The sequence below is a fragment of the Phalacrocorax aristotelis genome, chromosome 21, assembly GCF_949628215.1.
Source record: "Phalacrocorax aristotelis chromosome 21, bGulAri2.1, whole genome shotgun sequence".
Taxonomy (NCBI): Eukaryota; Metazoa; Chordata; class Aves; order Suliformes; family Phalacrocoracidae; genus Phalacrocorax; species Phalacrocorax aristotelis.
This window is the reverse complement of record NC_134296.1, coordinates 7,271,112-7,287,103: the sequence shown is the minus strand read 5'-3', so window position 1 is coordinate 7,287,103 and position 15,992 is coordinate 7,271,112. Positions and strand designations below refer to the sequence as shown.

The window sequence follows — 15,992 nt, the reverse complement described above, 5'->3', positions numbered from 1 at the left end:
TTAGCCGGGGCTCTCGCCAGACGCCTCGTGCGAGCAGCAGTGTTATGTTGCAAGAACCTGTTCCACTCACTCCAGGTTTAGGAAGGACTTCTGTGCGAGCAGGAGTAGTATTTTTTTAAGCATGCAATTCTATTCCTGTTGTAACTTCCGAAGTCAGAGAGGCCAGTGGAGCAGAGGCATGGAGGGAGAATTTTTTTTTTTTCCCCTTGCAAATTAAATATAGGCACAAGACAAGCCCCGTTTCTGCCCATACAAGGAGAGGAGTGGGTCAGCATCTGAAAGCCAGGCTCAGCACTTTTTCAGGAACCTGAGTTGCAAGCAAGCTTTTGTTTTCCCCCCTCGCAGGCTTTAGCTCTGGTTGTTTTCTCCAGTTCTCTGAATGCCAAAGGGCTGTTTCTAAAGCATTTTGTTTTTCTGTTTTATCAGTAGTTCATCCTGTTTGTTACAGATACGCTCTCCCTGCTCCCACCAACCTTTCCATAAGCTCAAAAAAGAGGAGAAGGAGCTTCCTATAAGCAGTAGCACGACAGAGAGCAACAGCCTTTCCCACTCCAGCCTAGGTCCCTGGCGAGCACAGCTGCACCCCGGGGCTTCCCCGCTGCCCAGGCACAGCCCGGGGGACGCAGCCCGTGTCGGGCACGGCAGCGGGGAGCACTGGGCGCGATGGCAATGCCCCGTGGCACCCCCCAACCCGAGGGGGGCATCCCGGCCATACCTGCTTGGCGCTGAAGGCTGAGCCCCACGGAGAGAGGAGCACCAGTGCCGGATGGGGAGAGGCTCTGGGGAGCTGAGCACCCACACCAGGGGCTTTTTAAGCTTGTCACTGAGGATTGCCCTCAGCTGTGATGAGTGTGGTGGGCAGCTGGCAGGGGCCCAGGCTGAGCACAGAGGGGCAGGGGCACGGCCACGGCAACATTGCAGCCGAGAGACGAAGGGTACTTTTATGCAGGTGGTTACCTCTCCAAGGCCATGCACTATCCAGGAAAAAAGATGTGTTTATGCAGAACACAGGGAGATTTGGTGCCTAAAACGCACATTGGGAACCTGCTCCTTGGGAAAAGTGGTTCTGGGGGATTTGCCCCCTTTTCCTCCCGCCGGTGCCACCCTATCCAGCCCAGAGCTCCAGCCCCCTGCACAGGCTGCGCGACCCAGGGCTCTATAAACCCACACCCACTTTGCCAGCACACACGGTCCCTTGCAAATGCTGGATCCCCACCCCAGCAGCTGTCGTGGTGCCGCTCCCCCCCCGTCGATGGGGTCTCGCAAGGAGCCAACGCGAAGGTTCTCCTGAGAAAAAGCACTTCTGGCCCCGCGTGCTCCCGACAGCTGCCCTGGCCCACGGGGCAGCGCCGGGCCACGCTGCCCGCGCACGCTCAGAGATCAGCTGCTGAACCCAGCCTTTTCTGTCCCTGCCTGGAGGAAATAGCATTGCTTCTAGCTGCACGTGGAAAGGGCAGTTCCTGGCCCCAGCTGCCGCCCATGTGTTCCTTTCCCACCCAAAATAATCGCTCCTGCTGCAGCCAGCACCGCCGCGTCCGTGCCCGCTCCCACCCAAACACAGCGAGCGGGGCCGGCGGTGGCGGGGTCCGAGCCCGTGCGGGTCCCTGCGCCGCCCCGGCACCCGCCGCTCCTCCCTGCCATCGCCAGCGGGGCGAGCGCTCAGCCCTGGGGATGGGCAGAGGTGGTGGCGTTTGCTTGATTTCTTCTTTTTCCAAAGGAACGGACCCCTACTGGGGCACTTTGCACAGGCAGCTGACCAAATGCCCAACAGAGTTTTAAATGTATTTACGTTCTCTCTGCATCTTAAGTGTAGCTTCAAAGGATGTTTTGCATCGAAATAGGATTTTTCCAGGCTGTTTGCAGTGTCAGATTCAGTGTGACCTAGGCTTCAAACAGCTGCTTGAGAATTGCAAGTAAATGTGGCTGGATCTCTTAAGAGGAAAAAAATATTTCATATTCTTTAAGAGACATTAAAATAATAAAGACTATCAGCCAAGCCAGACAGCCTACCTAATTTAGTCTCCAGAGCAGGATCCGCTAATAGATCAGGGTAGGATTTGTGAATTACCATTTCCCTTCTCCAGGGACTTTTCCTGAAATTATAATGGCTTTTTCTCCTCTTTTTTCATGAAACTGCCATGAGATAGTTCCCCATTATTAAGCACGAAACCTACCTAATTAGCGCAATGACAGTCTTTAATGAGGCCCTGGCTGTGTTCTGCGTCTTTGATAGGAATGGTTAATACCAAACACAAGACAATAATTATAGAAACACATTCCCCCATGAACTTGCCCCGTGGAAGGCAGCAATGGCAAATGAAGCTTGGGCATTCAGATTTATTAGAAATCTCTGTTCACGGGGTAGGCTAAGCCCAGACGGGATCAAAAGCACTGGAGTTAATTTGGTGCCAATAACATCCGAACACCAGGGCTTAATAACCTGGCACGAGGAGAGCGGCTGTTCACTGCGCGGCGGGTATTTGCAGCCAAGGGGAGGAGGTTGCTGCCGGACACCAGCTCTGCCTGTGCTCATCGCCTCCGGCAAGAGGCTGGAAGCCTCCCTCCGAGGCGGGAGGTAGACGGTCGGAGGAGGGAGGTGTTAGGAGCTGCTGGTGCGTGCAGGAGTCCTGTTCTGCGGGGGGCGGCCGGGCTCCTGCTCGGCCGAGGGGCTGGATGAGCAGCGCAGCCCGGCCCCTTCCGAAGCCCACGTCGCGCAGCACCGCGTCTCTGCCGCCTCCGACCAGAGCCGGCACCGCTGAAATGGAGAGGTGCTGGGTCTGGCCCGCTCGGCTTAATGCAGAGAGAGAGGATTTGCCTCTTAACATTAGCAGAGCGATTTTCCAGGAGCTGCTCCCCACGCTGCCTCTCGGCTTTCCCTTCCCACCAGCGCCGATGCTAACACCCCGCTCTTCCAGCCAGATGGCCTCCAGAAGGCTCACAAATGTGCCTGTAATTAAAAAGCCTTTATTTTCAAAACCATTTCACAGCTTACTCCTCTGACAATGGGATGGGGCTTCTTAAGCTAATGCTGGGCAAGAGGAAAGGAAAATACAGGCTGGCTGCTGCCCGTCGTGTTTCCCTCTCCCACTGGCACGGGTTATATTTACTGTTCGCCGGCCGAGGCTGAGGCCCCCACGTGCCTGGCAGACCCGCAGCGTTGCTGAAGCCTCCCCAGGGCCAGCGCTCGCCTCCCCCAGCGATGCTCAGCTCTGTCCCCATGAACCACCCGTGCTGATGCACCCAACTACCCTGAAAGGCTTTCTAACTGCAGACCGAGCAAATACACCAACTTCCCCTCAATTCCCCTTGTACCGAGTCCAGCAGGAAAGAAACCAATTGCCACGTCCTTGCTGAAATAAGATCCATTTTATTCGAAGCCCAGCACTGCTTTATTCACTCCAGTACATTCCCGATCACCGTCATCATATTATTAATCAGCAGCAGAACCAATGCTACTCCTTTAAGCAGTGTTCCTGAAAACTGGAGCGCGCTCCTTCAGCGACCTTGTCTCTCCAGAAAAAGGCTGTGTTTTATTTCTCTTTCCTTTTGTTCAAGTTCATTTGTATCCACGTGGCATGTCTAATCAAGAAGCCGTACCACCTTCCAGCTGGCAGGCAGTCTCGTGTGCTGGTTTTGAAGCATAAATAAACCCCAGTTTTCTGCAACGATTTGCCGAGGCCGAGGCCGGGCTGCGGCACTGTGGGGGGAGCGTCATCACCCCCTCGGCTCAGCTCAGCTCTGCCCCGGCCAGGCCGGGCTGTGGCCCAGGCTCAGCCTGCCCGCTGGGGTGATCTCCTCCTCCTCCTCGCTCGCCTTTCTGCAGCCCTGGGTCGGTCCTGGCTCCAGTGACTGCTCCTCCGCGCCGTTCCAGGAGCGTGTCCTGCGATAGCGGTATGGAGCAAAGCCTCTGAGCTGGCTCAGATTTCTTGGCTTTTGCTGAACAGGAAAGCGAAGAGGGGAAATCAGTATCGCAGAAAGAAGAAACGCCCGATCCTGGGTCGGTCCTCACCTTGGGCAGGCGGGGGGTTAATTGGGAAAGCACTTCCCAACTGCTATAAATGCACGCTGAACTCCCGCCGCAGCCAGCAGGACACAATCCCTCGGGGAGGCCGAGGGGTCCCTGCTCACGCTCGCTCCGCCCTTTGCACCAAAGCCCACCCGGCCGCTCCGCCGGCGCGGGGGGAAGGGGCTGGACGCGGCCGCCGCCCTGGCGTGGGAGCGGAGGGAGCGCAGCTCCGGGCTGGCCTCGCACCGGCTGCCGCCTCCTCCCCCGGGCGGGCGCAGGGTCCCCGGCAGGTAGAGGAGCCCCCCGGCAGGGAGCTTCTGGCACAGAGGTGGTTCACGCCGGCTTTACCACGCGGCTTCTGCGCTGGTTCCGGCACCACCGCGCTGGGGGGCCACGGGGGTCCCCCTGCTCGGGCAGCGTGGAGGCAGATCTGCTCCCCCATTAGCAGACTAAGCCGGCAGCTCAGGCTGGACCTTCCCAGAGGGCTTCACCACATTCGCGACATCGGGCTGGCATTAGCGATGTGACATTTCGAACCTAGAGGTAACGACCGTGACATTCTGTCAGGTTTAATTAATCCCTTTGCTCTGCCGGTGACAGCCACTGTGGAGGCAGAGCCCGGCTGGCAGAACAGGGCGCTGTCGCCTCCAAAGGCTCCGGCAAGCAGAGGGGAGCGCCGGGAGGAGGCTCTGGGACTGAGATAAGCAGTTGCCCAATTAAACAGTTGCTTTATTCTTAAATGCATATGCTAACAGCAACCTGCCTCGCCTAGTTAGGGTAACTGAAGGGTCGCTCCCGGCCCCCCCACATTGTATTTTCTGTCCTCTGTGGTCTGTAACAATCTTCTGGGGCTGAAAAAGTCCCCCAGAGGACTGCCTGGCTGTCTCCAGGGAGCAGAAACATTGCAGAGTATCTTCCACCTCTGCTCCGGACCGAAGGCGTTGCAGCACCAGGGCCCTCCCGAAGGGCAGCATGAAACGAGGGCCCAGTTGACTCAGCGCCTTGGTAGCGGCGCTGCCAGCGGCGTGGGCAGAGGCTGCGGCAGGCAGCGGTGCCACATGGCATGGAACAAGCTCTCCGAGCACGGCCGTGTGCCCGGGCACCCTGCTAACCACATCCAGCCATCAGCTCCCCTGCCAGCCACGCACGCGGCCAAGGCAGCCAGGAAAAGTGTCCTGGGGGGACCTGGTCTCTGCCTCACGCCTGCAAGGGCAAGGGGAGCAGCTCGGATCCCCGGAGCCGCTGCTGCCAACATCCTTGCAGAGCCCGGCGTATTCTCTCCTCGGGGCCGTGATCACGTACCCTTGCACCGCTCCGGGGATGTTGCTCGCGTTCGGTCCCGTTCCGGGGCTGCAGCTCTCCCAAGGTACCAGCTCAGACCTTCCCCCTCCTCGTCTGTTCATTCTGTTCCAGCCCAATTACTGAGAGTTTGCACCCAAAGGCAGCCAGCCAGGCATTTATGCATGCAGCTGCCTGATCTGCATGCACTCATGCTAATTGTGTGGCAACGAGTCATGGTTGGTTTTGTACCGACTTTCCCGTACCCCGAATCGAGCTCTGCTTGTAAAAAGGAGAGATCAGGTGCTCTGGATTTAAAAGAATTCACAGGAGGATCTTTCTAGTTACTGCTTTCCTGGTTTTCAAACACGTCACTGATACAAGCGACGCTGTTAGCAAGAGTTTCTGAGCTTTTCACAGAGTATAGACGTTATTTGCCTTTTCAAGGTGTTTCCCAACATGAACGGGAACAAATACTTGCAGCTACAGAGTCTTGGGAAATTCGCTGGAGATAAGATGCATTGCCAGGAAGAGCTGAGGTTTTTCGGGACCGCTAAATCACTCTAAGATGGACAGGATAGGACACTCTCACCCTGCCTGTAAAACAGCAACACCCGTGGTTTCCTACAAACACCCGGCGGGCGATTCCTCCCAGCTCCTTTTCCTCTGCTGGGGAACACCGGTGCCACCCTGCCTCGCTGCGGGGAAGCGTGCCGGGACCGGCTCTCGCCCCCCGTGTGCCAAGCCCTGGGCGCACGAGCCGCCCTGGGCCGCCCGGGCACAGCAGGGCGACGGCGTGGGGGCACCGGCACGGCAGGACGGGCGCCCGCTGCCGCGCGGCGAGGGCGCAAAGAGCGTGTCCCCGTGCCCTTTGTGCGCGTTCAAACCTCTTCTAGAACAGCCTGTCGCTGCCGCAGCGCGTCAAAGGTAAATTTCCTCGTATCCCTTTCGGAGGGGATTATGTTCCCAGCAGGGGTTCAGGTTTTTTGCCATAATATGATTTAATGTGACAAGTGTAATTAGATGTGATGCATCTGTGCAACAATTCGCTACCTTGGAAAGTCACAAACAAGCCTAAAATAAAACAATGCATAGGCTCACATCTCCCTGTACATCGCAGCTGGAAAAAATAAGCAGCAAGTTAAGGCCTTTTCAGCGCTTCCTTTGGGAGACAGCAAAGTCATGAACATGATACTATAAATTAATTATTTAGATCCCAGCCCTGCAATGAGAGCCGTCTGGCCAGATGCCTTTGCCCTCACCAGAGCCCCCTTGGAGTTAATAGCACTCTGCGCAGAAGGAGCGAGCTATCCACGTGTACCTCCTAATGGAGCGAGGCTTCGCTCCCTGCCCTGGAACGAGCAGAAATAGAACAAAAATGACTCTTAGCACTTGGGTTCCTGGGCCATTTAGTCTCCTCTAACACATTAAACCGACAGTGCCTTTGTAAACGTACACGCCGGCACGCCGAGGCCTTCGGTTCGGGCTGCTGATCCAGGCCGAGCTCGCGCTGCCGCGCGTCCTTCCCGGCCCCGCGTCCTGGTTTGTGCGGTGGAGGAAGGCCCGGACAGGGAGGTCGTCCCCGGAGAGGCACCGGGGCTGCACCTCGCCCGAGGGGCCGAGGGTGGGAGGCTCAGACGCTTCATTATGCCCATCAAGATTAATTCTCCCCTCCACCCCGTGGGCCCTCTGTTTACAGTGCAGTTGCCAGAGCGTAGCACTGCATGAGACATATTTTCATTTGCCACGGTCTTAAATAAAAGCGGATGGTCAATTCTATTTTCTCTGGGTTTCAGATGTTCATGGGCTTCAAGCTGCAGCATTGCCCGCCTGTCCTCCACATAACACAGCGACTGAGGGGCAAGACAGTCCTGTGTCGGGAAGGAGCACTGAAGGAAGCAGGCAGCGGCTTTGGAGATCCTGGAAAAACTTCAGCACTGGCAGAGCGGAGCGCGCGGAGCAGCACAGCCGTCGGCACACCAAGGAGCCCTGCCTGCCTCTCCCGGCGACCAGACAAGAGGGAAAGGGTTAAAAGCTGTCTCCAGGCAGGAGAACAAAAACGCTATTGCTCTCATCTTGCTTGCTATGCTCATCTAATTACGTTATTTAACAGGATACCCTCTCATTGATTTTAATTACTCACATAATTTGGGAAGTAATTCACAGTACATCCCTGCAGGGTGCATGAGTCTGAGTTGGGAACAATGTGCTCAAGTCTTCCTCGCTACATGAAAGGAGAAGATGGGGAGGACAAGCCCCAGCCCCGCAGGCAGACAGGGGGAACGTGGCCACGGTGCGTGTTCCCACTGGGGAAGATTTCTCCAGCAGGGCAGAGGCTCCGGCCGGTTTCTCCACCAGCACCGGAGCGGTCAGCGAAGCCGGGACCGCACTGCAATAAAATCTCGGCACCCGTGGGCAATGATGCAGGTCCGCTCCTGGCCGGCCACCCCTGCGCTCCCACCTGCACAGCTGCCCTGGCCCCGGGGGGGATTTTCAGGATTCCTCTTTCCGCGGGAGGCAGCGATGCTGCAGCCCCGGCCCCCAGCTGCCGCCCGCGTGGGGCGGCTGAATGCGGTTCAAGAAGCTCCTTGTCTCCCGCCGTCCCCGTCCCCCCTCGCAGAGCAGCTGCGGATTAATTGGCCCTTTGATAGCGGTGGGTTTCTGCCAGGGACGATTCGCTCATGTCTCGCTGACGGGGGGAGATGCTCGTCCCTCCCCGCACGCCCCGGCAGCCGCTCGCTGCCGACAGCTCTCCCCCCAAACGCTCCTGCAGCACAGAGCCGCTCGCGATCCCCAAGGACCGTTAATCAAACAGTCCCCGTCGCTGTTGACTATTAAAAATGCTTTTAACCACAGTCCTCCTGCAATTTTAACCTTTTTTTTTTAAACATGGTTGCGCACAGTTTAGCAAAATTGGGTTGCGCATCCCCCAGCACGCACTTGTTTGGTTTCATCACCGTCTTTTGTAAGTTCCTGACTTAATTAGGATGCGAACAATCCTAGAGGAATGTTTAATTAATATTATAAAGCAACAATGGGATGATTAAGCAAGTCTGGGCAGATGCTATTTATACACCGGGCATGTGGCGCTTGTTGGGGGTGAGCGTGTCAAGGAAAAATCAGTCCGTGGACCTCTCTGTGCAATTTTATTGCTTGTTTTAATTGTCTGCTTCAGTCCTTTTCTCCTCTTTGTGTTCGCTCAGGCAGAGCGAGAGAAACACAGATTTAGCTCAGAGTCTCTTGTTCAGCTTAATTACAGAGCGAAAGCTTTCAACCGAGGAGCCACTCTCCCACCCCTTCTCCTCTTCCCCAGCCACGAGGTCTCCAGAAACAACCCAGCTTTGGGCAACAAACGCCCTAAAACTGGTCCAGGAACAGCATCAGGGGGGCCTTCAAGCAGAAAAATACCCCAGAGGAGAGAGGCAGGCTTTCAGGCCGAAAGAGGCGGAGGGGCTTTGCCAGGAGCAGCCGCGACTGCTCGGCTGCCCCGTGCAAGGGGCCGGGGTGGGACGGGGGGCCAGGGTGTGTGGGGCTGGGTGCAGCGTCGGGGCGTCTGGGGCAGGTGGCCGGTGCCACCTCCCACCCCCGGGGAATTCGATGTACTCCTCAAATGGGTGAGTGATGCTCTCGTTGCACGGTGGCTTCATGGCATCGGTTTTTAGGGCATTTGCTATTTAGAAAATATTTCTTCTTTGCTTCTCAGAGCCTGTGTGCAACCTGAAGTAATTGCGTTTGCCTTGGGTTGAACTCTTCTTGCGCAGTTTCTAAAAATAAACACTTGATTTCTTCTCCTTCCCATAAGGCTGTCTCTTCTGAGAGCAGCAACCAAACAAATTGATAAAAAATTAAAGGAAGGGGGAAAATCCAACAGAGGCGAAGTGAGATGGCAGGAGCGCTCCCCCGGTCCTGTTCGCAGCGTACCGCTCCCATAACGCAACAGCAAATAAATGCACCTTTTCCAGGGGGAGACAACGCCGACGGCCGCACAGGAGCGGCGGGTACCCGGCCCCGCGACCGAGCACCCAGAGCAGGCTGCAGCGGGACGCGGGGTGCCGTGCACCCCAGCACAGCCCCCCGGGAAGTCCCTTCCCAGCCTTTCCCCCTGGAAAATCTACTTCTGGCAGCTCAAAGGGCTGGATCCCACCGCGGGCAGGCAGCAGAGGAGACACCGAGGAGCCTTTTCCCTCCTTCCCAAGGGCAGCAGCTTCGCCTCCAGCTGCTCTGACTCATCCTTACGTGCCTCATTCAATTATTACTTCAGTCCTGGCCCCACTCTGGGAAGCTTATCTCACACCGAATCCTTCTCGGTCAAGCCCTGAACACTGATTTTTTTCAGCAGGAGAGGGCCAAAAGCTGCCCGTCAGCTGCTAATCAGACTCTGCATCATGTACGGAATAAAAGGGAACACGCTGAGCTCAGGAGCGCAGCAAATTCAGGTCCTGCTCTCGCAAAAACTGGTGTGAAATCTGCAGCGGGACAACGCAGCCATACAGCAAGTGTTAACGCACCAAAACCGCAGCCTGGCTGAGGTGCGCAGAGCCTGAACAGCCGCAAACACCAGCCCCGAGCGCGGCTGCCTTGCCTTCTGCCCTGCTCTCCTCCAGACACGTCAAACCTGGCTCGGGACGGGGTTGAAGCCGGCACCTCCGGGCAGAGGCTCCCTGGGGCGGCCCCGCCGGCGGCTGCAGGAGCGGCCGATGGGGCAGGAGCAGAGGCGGCGAGGGGAGAGTGGCCACCGCTCTGCTTTCTGCGGTTCCGAGAGCGCCGAGGCCACTGTCAGAGGACTCCTGTAGCTTGACTCCATCTCCTGAAGGCGCCCAGTTCTTCTCGTATCTCAGGGTGGGGGCAGAAGAGCTCTGAAAGTTTACTGGTAATAAGGAAACCCTTCAAACAACCGCAACAAACAGGACATCGAGGGTTTCTTGGATAAAACCTCTTTTGGGGTAGTCTCTTCAGCTGAGAGAGGGCACTGAAAGAGGTAACCGTGTAAGTCCCAAGCAATGACAAGGCTATACATTCACTATACATTCACAGGCCGTTTGGGGCTGGGATGCCGCGCCCCAGCCTCGCCCCGAGCGACCTGCGGGCCAGCACAAGGAGCTGCCGCGGTAGCCGGGGCTGCTGGGCGCGTTGATCCTCCCCGAGCATCAGGAGTCTTATAGTCATGTCAGAACCAAATCGAGGCATTTAGATCGGAAAACTTCACGCCGAGGCCACTAAAATGTGTTACCGTGTGCTCATTTAGACCCTGACATACGACGACAGGACAATCTCCCTGTGCTACAGTCCTCCAGAAAACGGATGCTTTCTCGTTTCCATTCAAATTCGTGTATGTTTCTTACAGGATTTCAGAAAAGAGGAGGCTTCTCTTTGCCTTTTAGGTTTCTTGCCAGATTTCTGCAGTAGAAAATACCGAGTCAGTGGACCACAGTGCACAGTGCAGGAAACCTGTGGGTATTTAAGTGTTGGCTTTACTGCGTTAGAGAAAGATGCTCCTGTTCCATGTGTCTCTTGTGTAATGCTCCGGGCCCATCGTGTCGCAGGTTCAGCCACTGGTTTGCCAAAGCCCAGCCTCTGCCCTTCACCCCGCGCACCCGCGTCTGAGCTGTGCCTTTCCCTGCTCCTGCAGATTAACCGCGACCGGCGCGCAAGACGGCCGGCATCGGGTCTCCCTCATTTCAAACATCATTTATCATAATGGATTATCCTGCAGGGGCGCCTGTGCAGTCATATTTAATAACGTAGAGTGCTTCAAATGAGTCCTGTGATTTTAAGCCACACTGATGCAGTAGCTTGACGCTGCTCATTTCCAAAGCTAAACGAAAAACGGGCGTAGGGTGCTGGATGTCTGCGGCCCCAAAACGTTACCTCCACACACTGACCCTGGGGAAGGTCGAGCAAAGGCGCAGCATCGCTGAAGTTAGTGTTTGTCTGACGGTTTCTAACAGCGCAGGTAGGGAAGGGCAGCAGAGCTGCAACGCTGCTTTCGCTCAGCTCCACCGTCAAGCACTCGAAATGGGCGGCAAGAAACTTGATTTATATTTAAAACGCTTGGCGGGGTGGGGGGTGGGGGGCAAAAAAGGCAAAACTATTGTTAACTTCCATTTTGCCGAGACGAGCTCAGCTTGCGGTGGCTGTTGCTCTCCGTGGGGTTGTTCTGAAGGACACCCAGGGGTTTCTCAGGTTTCTTGGCCACAAAACAGGGCTCCATGGAAATTAATCCCAGAGCCTCCTTCAGCCTCCTGCAAGCAAAGGTGGTCCCGCACAGCACAAAGTGCCCGTCGCCCGCTGCCGGAGGTGAGAGGCTGCCTCACCCAGCTCCATAATGCGCCACTGTCCTCACCCCACTGAGCCGCTCTCGGCCCCATGAATTTGTCCTTTGTTGCTTGATCTTTGGCCGCAGCAGCGGGGAGCAGCTGCCGGCCGTGCGTGCCCTGCTGCCGCCGCCCAGCCCGCGTGCCGCAGCCGTCACCCCGCGGGCACGCAGCATGGGAGCGCTGCCAGCGCCCGGAGCATCCTCCTCCCCGCAGCACAACAGGCTCCTTATGCGCCCCCGAGGCACCGTGACGTGCCGGTAAGGGGGCCGGCCTTCGGCCTTGGGCGCTGGTACCACCCAAAGAAAATGCCGTGGATGTTTGAACTCGGGCTTCTGCCTGGGACTGCGAGAGCAGCTGTGCCGGGGACAGCGATGCAGGGAGACGCGCCTGTCTCAGCGGCTCCTCTCTCCCAAAAGGGCACGGTGCGATCGGGATTTAGTCAAGAGCTGGCACGGCCAAGCCGGCGGGACAGGCACCTCAGACTCCACCACGGGGCTGTAGTTCCAGCTCTGTCACTGACTTGTCCAAAATCTCTGACGAGAGAGCTGCTGCTGCCTCCGAAGCGCATCCCGTTGGAGACGAGGGACGGGGGCTCCGGGACAGTGTGGATGAGGGGGTGTCACTCACCACGCCGGCCTCTACCTGCTGCTGACAGACAAGGAACGAGCTGAGTTTGCTTGTGTGCAAGTTCTCTGCAAAGCGAGGGAGAAAAGGCTTGTTTCAGTCCCAGGATGACACAAACACTGCTTCCCAACTCTGAGACTAAAGTCGAGAGCCCAGCCTCGGCCAAGAGCAGCCGCATTAGCACAGCACTGTGCCAGGGCTACTGTGAGCTTGCAGCATGGCTAATGGGCCCTGGCAGAGCCTCTAATTACTGTTTCTAGAGCTGCCCCAGGCTGGGAGCTCAGAGCCCTCTGCAGCACGGCCACGCGTTGGCCAAACCCGCCCGTGCCGGGCTCCGAGCGCGGGCAGGAGCTCCGCGCGCCCCAGGCAGAGCGGGAACCCCTCCGAGGTGCCGGCGGCCGAGCAGGCAGGAGCAGCTTCTGTCCCTGCTCACAGCAGCCACCCTCGTGGAGCGGGAACTGGTTTTCCAGCTGGGTGGTGGGTGAAACCATCGCAAAACACTGCACAGTACCTTGGCCACTGAATGCCTTCACTGGTCACGAATCCAAGTTAAAAGTCCAGGAAACCCCACCGGCACTGAGCTCAGCCGAGTGCTGTTTTTACTGATGGGCATTTTCTTTTTTGCACCAGAGCTTTGTGATGCTGCCGCAGATCTTCCAGAGCGGCTCCTCTCCCTCCTCCTGCACGGGGGTCGTCTCTGAATTTGGGGGTTTCCTTTCCAGGAAGGCCAGAGACAGCCCCTGCACCGCGCCGGGCAGACGGCTGTGCCGTGGCCGAAAGCCAGGGTGTGAACGGCCGCCGCAGAGGACCCCCGCGCCGGCTCCCGGACCCAGCGGGGAGGATGGCCCGGCACGTGCCTGCCCATTTACTGACCGGCGCCTGGTCTACTGTAAAATTCAATTTCACTTCTTCATTGCCTAGTCCTGGCAAAATAAAACATTCATTAGTTTTGGTGACTCTGCAGTGGTTGACTCTGAACTTAATTAGTTTTCTCGTGTCGCTGCTGGACGCGAGGCCTCACGCACCGGCACTCTGCAACGTCAAGAACGTCTCTGCAGCTCGGGGGCAGCGAAGCAAATCACACGTGCGCCAGCGTTGCTGCAGCCTCGGAAGGCGACATGACGCCTCCTTCCACAGCTCCTGCTTCGCTCGTGAGTTTGGATCAAAACCAAACCTTGCAATTACAACTCTCCAGCGAGGCAGGGCGTTACCAGGCAGCTGCCGCCCGATCCAGCCCACGTTGGAAGGGAAAAAGCGATTTAAAATAACCTTTAGATAACACAGAAAATAGATAAATACAGGCTGAGACGTTTAAGACCAGCGTGTTTGTACAGACAGCAGCGAACCGCTTCGGCTGGATTTGTGCACAGCTCGAATCACCGCACGCGGGAGCTGGGTGACCTCAGGGGCTGCGGGGCTTCAGTGAAATTATAAATGCGTTCCTTTCCTCAGAGCAAAACGTTACTTTACTCGATCGGATGCTGGCCAAAAGCAGCACGCGACTACATCCGGAAGGTTTTCATTTTAACCTTTCTTTAGGACGTTCTTCAGTAAACTCATTTTTAATGCAGTGAAACATTAAACACCAAGTGCTTCAGGACACGCTCTGTTTGGACATAAAACTACGCAGTATCTGCTGCAGCGTATCCAGGGGCAGAATTCGGGCTACTCGGGCTGCTGTGCTAAAATCCATTAAGATTTAAAAAAAAAAAAAAAAAAAGCCTTTTCCAGTGAGAAAACGAATTCACTGTGTAAGTTACAAAGGGAAGCGGACAGAGGTGTGGTGGAGCGGGACCGTCGCCCCACCACCAGAGCTGCCGGGCCGGTACGGCTCTGGCAGGAGCCAGGGCTTCACCCCACAAACTGATTTTTACTCTGGTGTAATGTCATTCAGCGCCTTCTCGGCCCCTGATCTTTTCCGACACCACCATCTAGTGGCAAAGCCAACAGGCTTGGGGAGCGTTTCCACCCCGCTTCAACCTCTTCCTCCAACTCTCGCACCAAATTTACTACTCATTTTGCGACCCGTGGAGCACCCCAGGCTCAGCCTGCCTTTCCTGCCTCTCCTGGGAAGCCAGCACCGGCCAAAGCCCCCTCGCACGCTCCAGCTTTTGCAGGAGATGGGGTGGTCGGAGCAGGCACATCTCCCCGCCGTCGGGCGGCCCTCGGACACCCGTGCCGCTGCTCCGGGAGCCGGCCCTGGCGCGCTCCAGGTGGATCCCGCTACGGACAGAACACACCGCTGAAGAGGCTGCACTCGCCTTCACCAGGCCAACCAGTTACACCACGGGAACAGCCGGACTGGGAGACGCGAAGCTCAGAAGTGCTGTGGGAAAGCACCGGCAGGTCGAGCACCCCCCGTCGCCGCCACCCCCAGCTGTGCTGGCGGCAGATAACGGAGCCGGCTCTTCTGTATAAAACACACTTGGCATTTAGGAAATGAGGCCTGATGAACCTGCACACCGCCCTGTATCGAGAAAATTAGGTTAGGTTTCTGTTTTTATAGAAGAGACATCTAGCAATCAGCATGTACGTTAAAATTACTTTATTACTAAAATATTTTTACATTTAGTAAAGATAACCAACCTGCAAATACCACGCGTCTGCTCCTCCTGAAAAAGGAAGCGCATGGGTAGGTTGAAGACAAGCAGCTAAGTCGCTATGTTTGTCCTAGTAGCTTGTAAGTAGGCAGATGCGTCACGTTATCGTCACCCAAGTATTTTCATCCAGCCTCGCTTGGGCTGCGTTTAGAAGCTGGGATCTCTGTATAATTCTGTATATGTATAATTCAACAGCTGCATCAGTAACACAGTTTTAGAAAAACCTATATATAAGAAATTTATCCCCCCTGGTTTCCAATAAAACTATACAACAGGTCCAGGAACAACTGTTCAGCTGTTACATTTAGATTTCCCATTTAAACAACCAGGACAAAGTCCGTCCCGAGTTTTCTCCACTGTGAAGATACATTTTCTCTTCTCACTTACTTAGAAGCGAAGCAGGCGCAAGTCCTCCAGCGCCGCAGGAATTCCAGCAGCATCACACCGAGGGTGGGATTTGGGCCCCACGGGTCCCAAAGGCGGTTCCTTTACTTGCATATGCACGGGAGGCTGAGCACCCACGGGTCTCTTCATATCCTGCTCTTTTAAACTTTATGAAGCCAACAGGTATTTAAAAAAAAAAACACAACCCAGAAACAAACCCAAAATGAAACAAAGAGCCCCTTCAGCTGACTGGGCAGAGCAGGTAACGTTAGCAGATTCTGTCTAAGCACGTAAAGCAGCCGTTTGCCTCGTTGACGCTGTCTTTAGACAGAACCAACTTTCCGCTCCGCAGCTTCGCGTCGAGGTGCTGAGATCCCCACGGGCTCCTGCCCGGCGGTGGCACTGTCAAACTGGGATCCTACCCTCGACGTACACGGTGGTGTGACACCGGAGATCACAGAAGTCAGACCTTGAGACAGTATTAAACCAAATTGTACATATCAAAATAACGGTACAGAGGAAGTATTTTCAGCAGAATACAATCTTTAAACATTCAAAAGAATGTACAAAACTAATTAAAAGTAGCCTTCTGTACTTTAGCGGGTGATATGATGAAATACATCCAACAAGGAGGGTGCGCGAAGACACCGCGTCGGCGTAACGACACACTGGTGGTATTTGTGAGAACAAAATACTCGATCTACCAGAACGGAAGAGGAATTTACAAAAAAAAAAAAAAAAAAAAAAAAGGATAAAAACCAAAGCCTGGAAACCATAACAAAA

At 55.8% G+C, this 15,992-nt stretch overlaps 1 long non-coding RNA gene across 1 annotated transcript; it reads right to left on the bottom strand.

Annotated features, from left to right (window-relative positions):
* Positions 1 to 11,001: 11,001 nt before the first annotated feature.
* Positions 11,002 to 13,462, bottom strand: LOC142067333 (uncharacterized). Its single transcript, XR_012663995.1, has 3 exons — positions 13,251 to 13,462; positions 12,737 to 13,148; positions 11,002 to 12,293 (listed from the first exon to the last, which is right to left on the bottom strand). It is a non-coding gene; the product is annotated as an uncharacterized LOC142067333 (long non-coding RNA).
* Between the last annotated feature and the right edge of the window lie 2,530 nt (positions 13,463 to 15,992).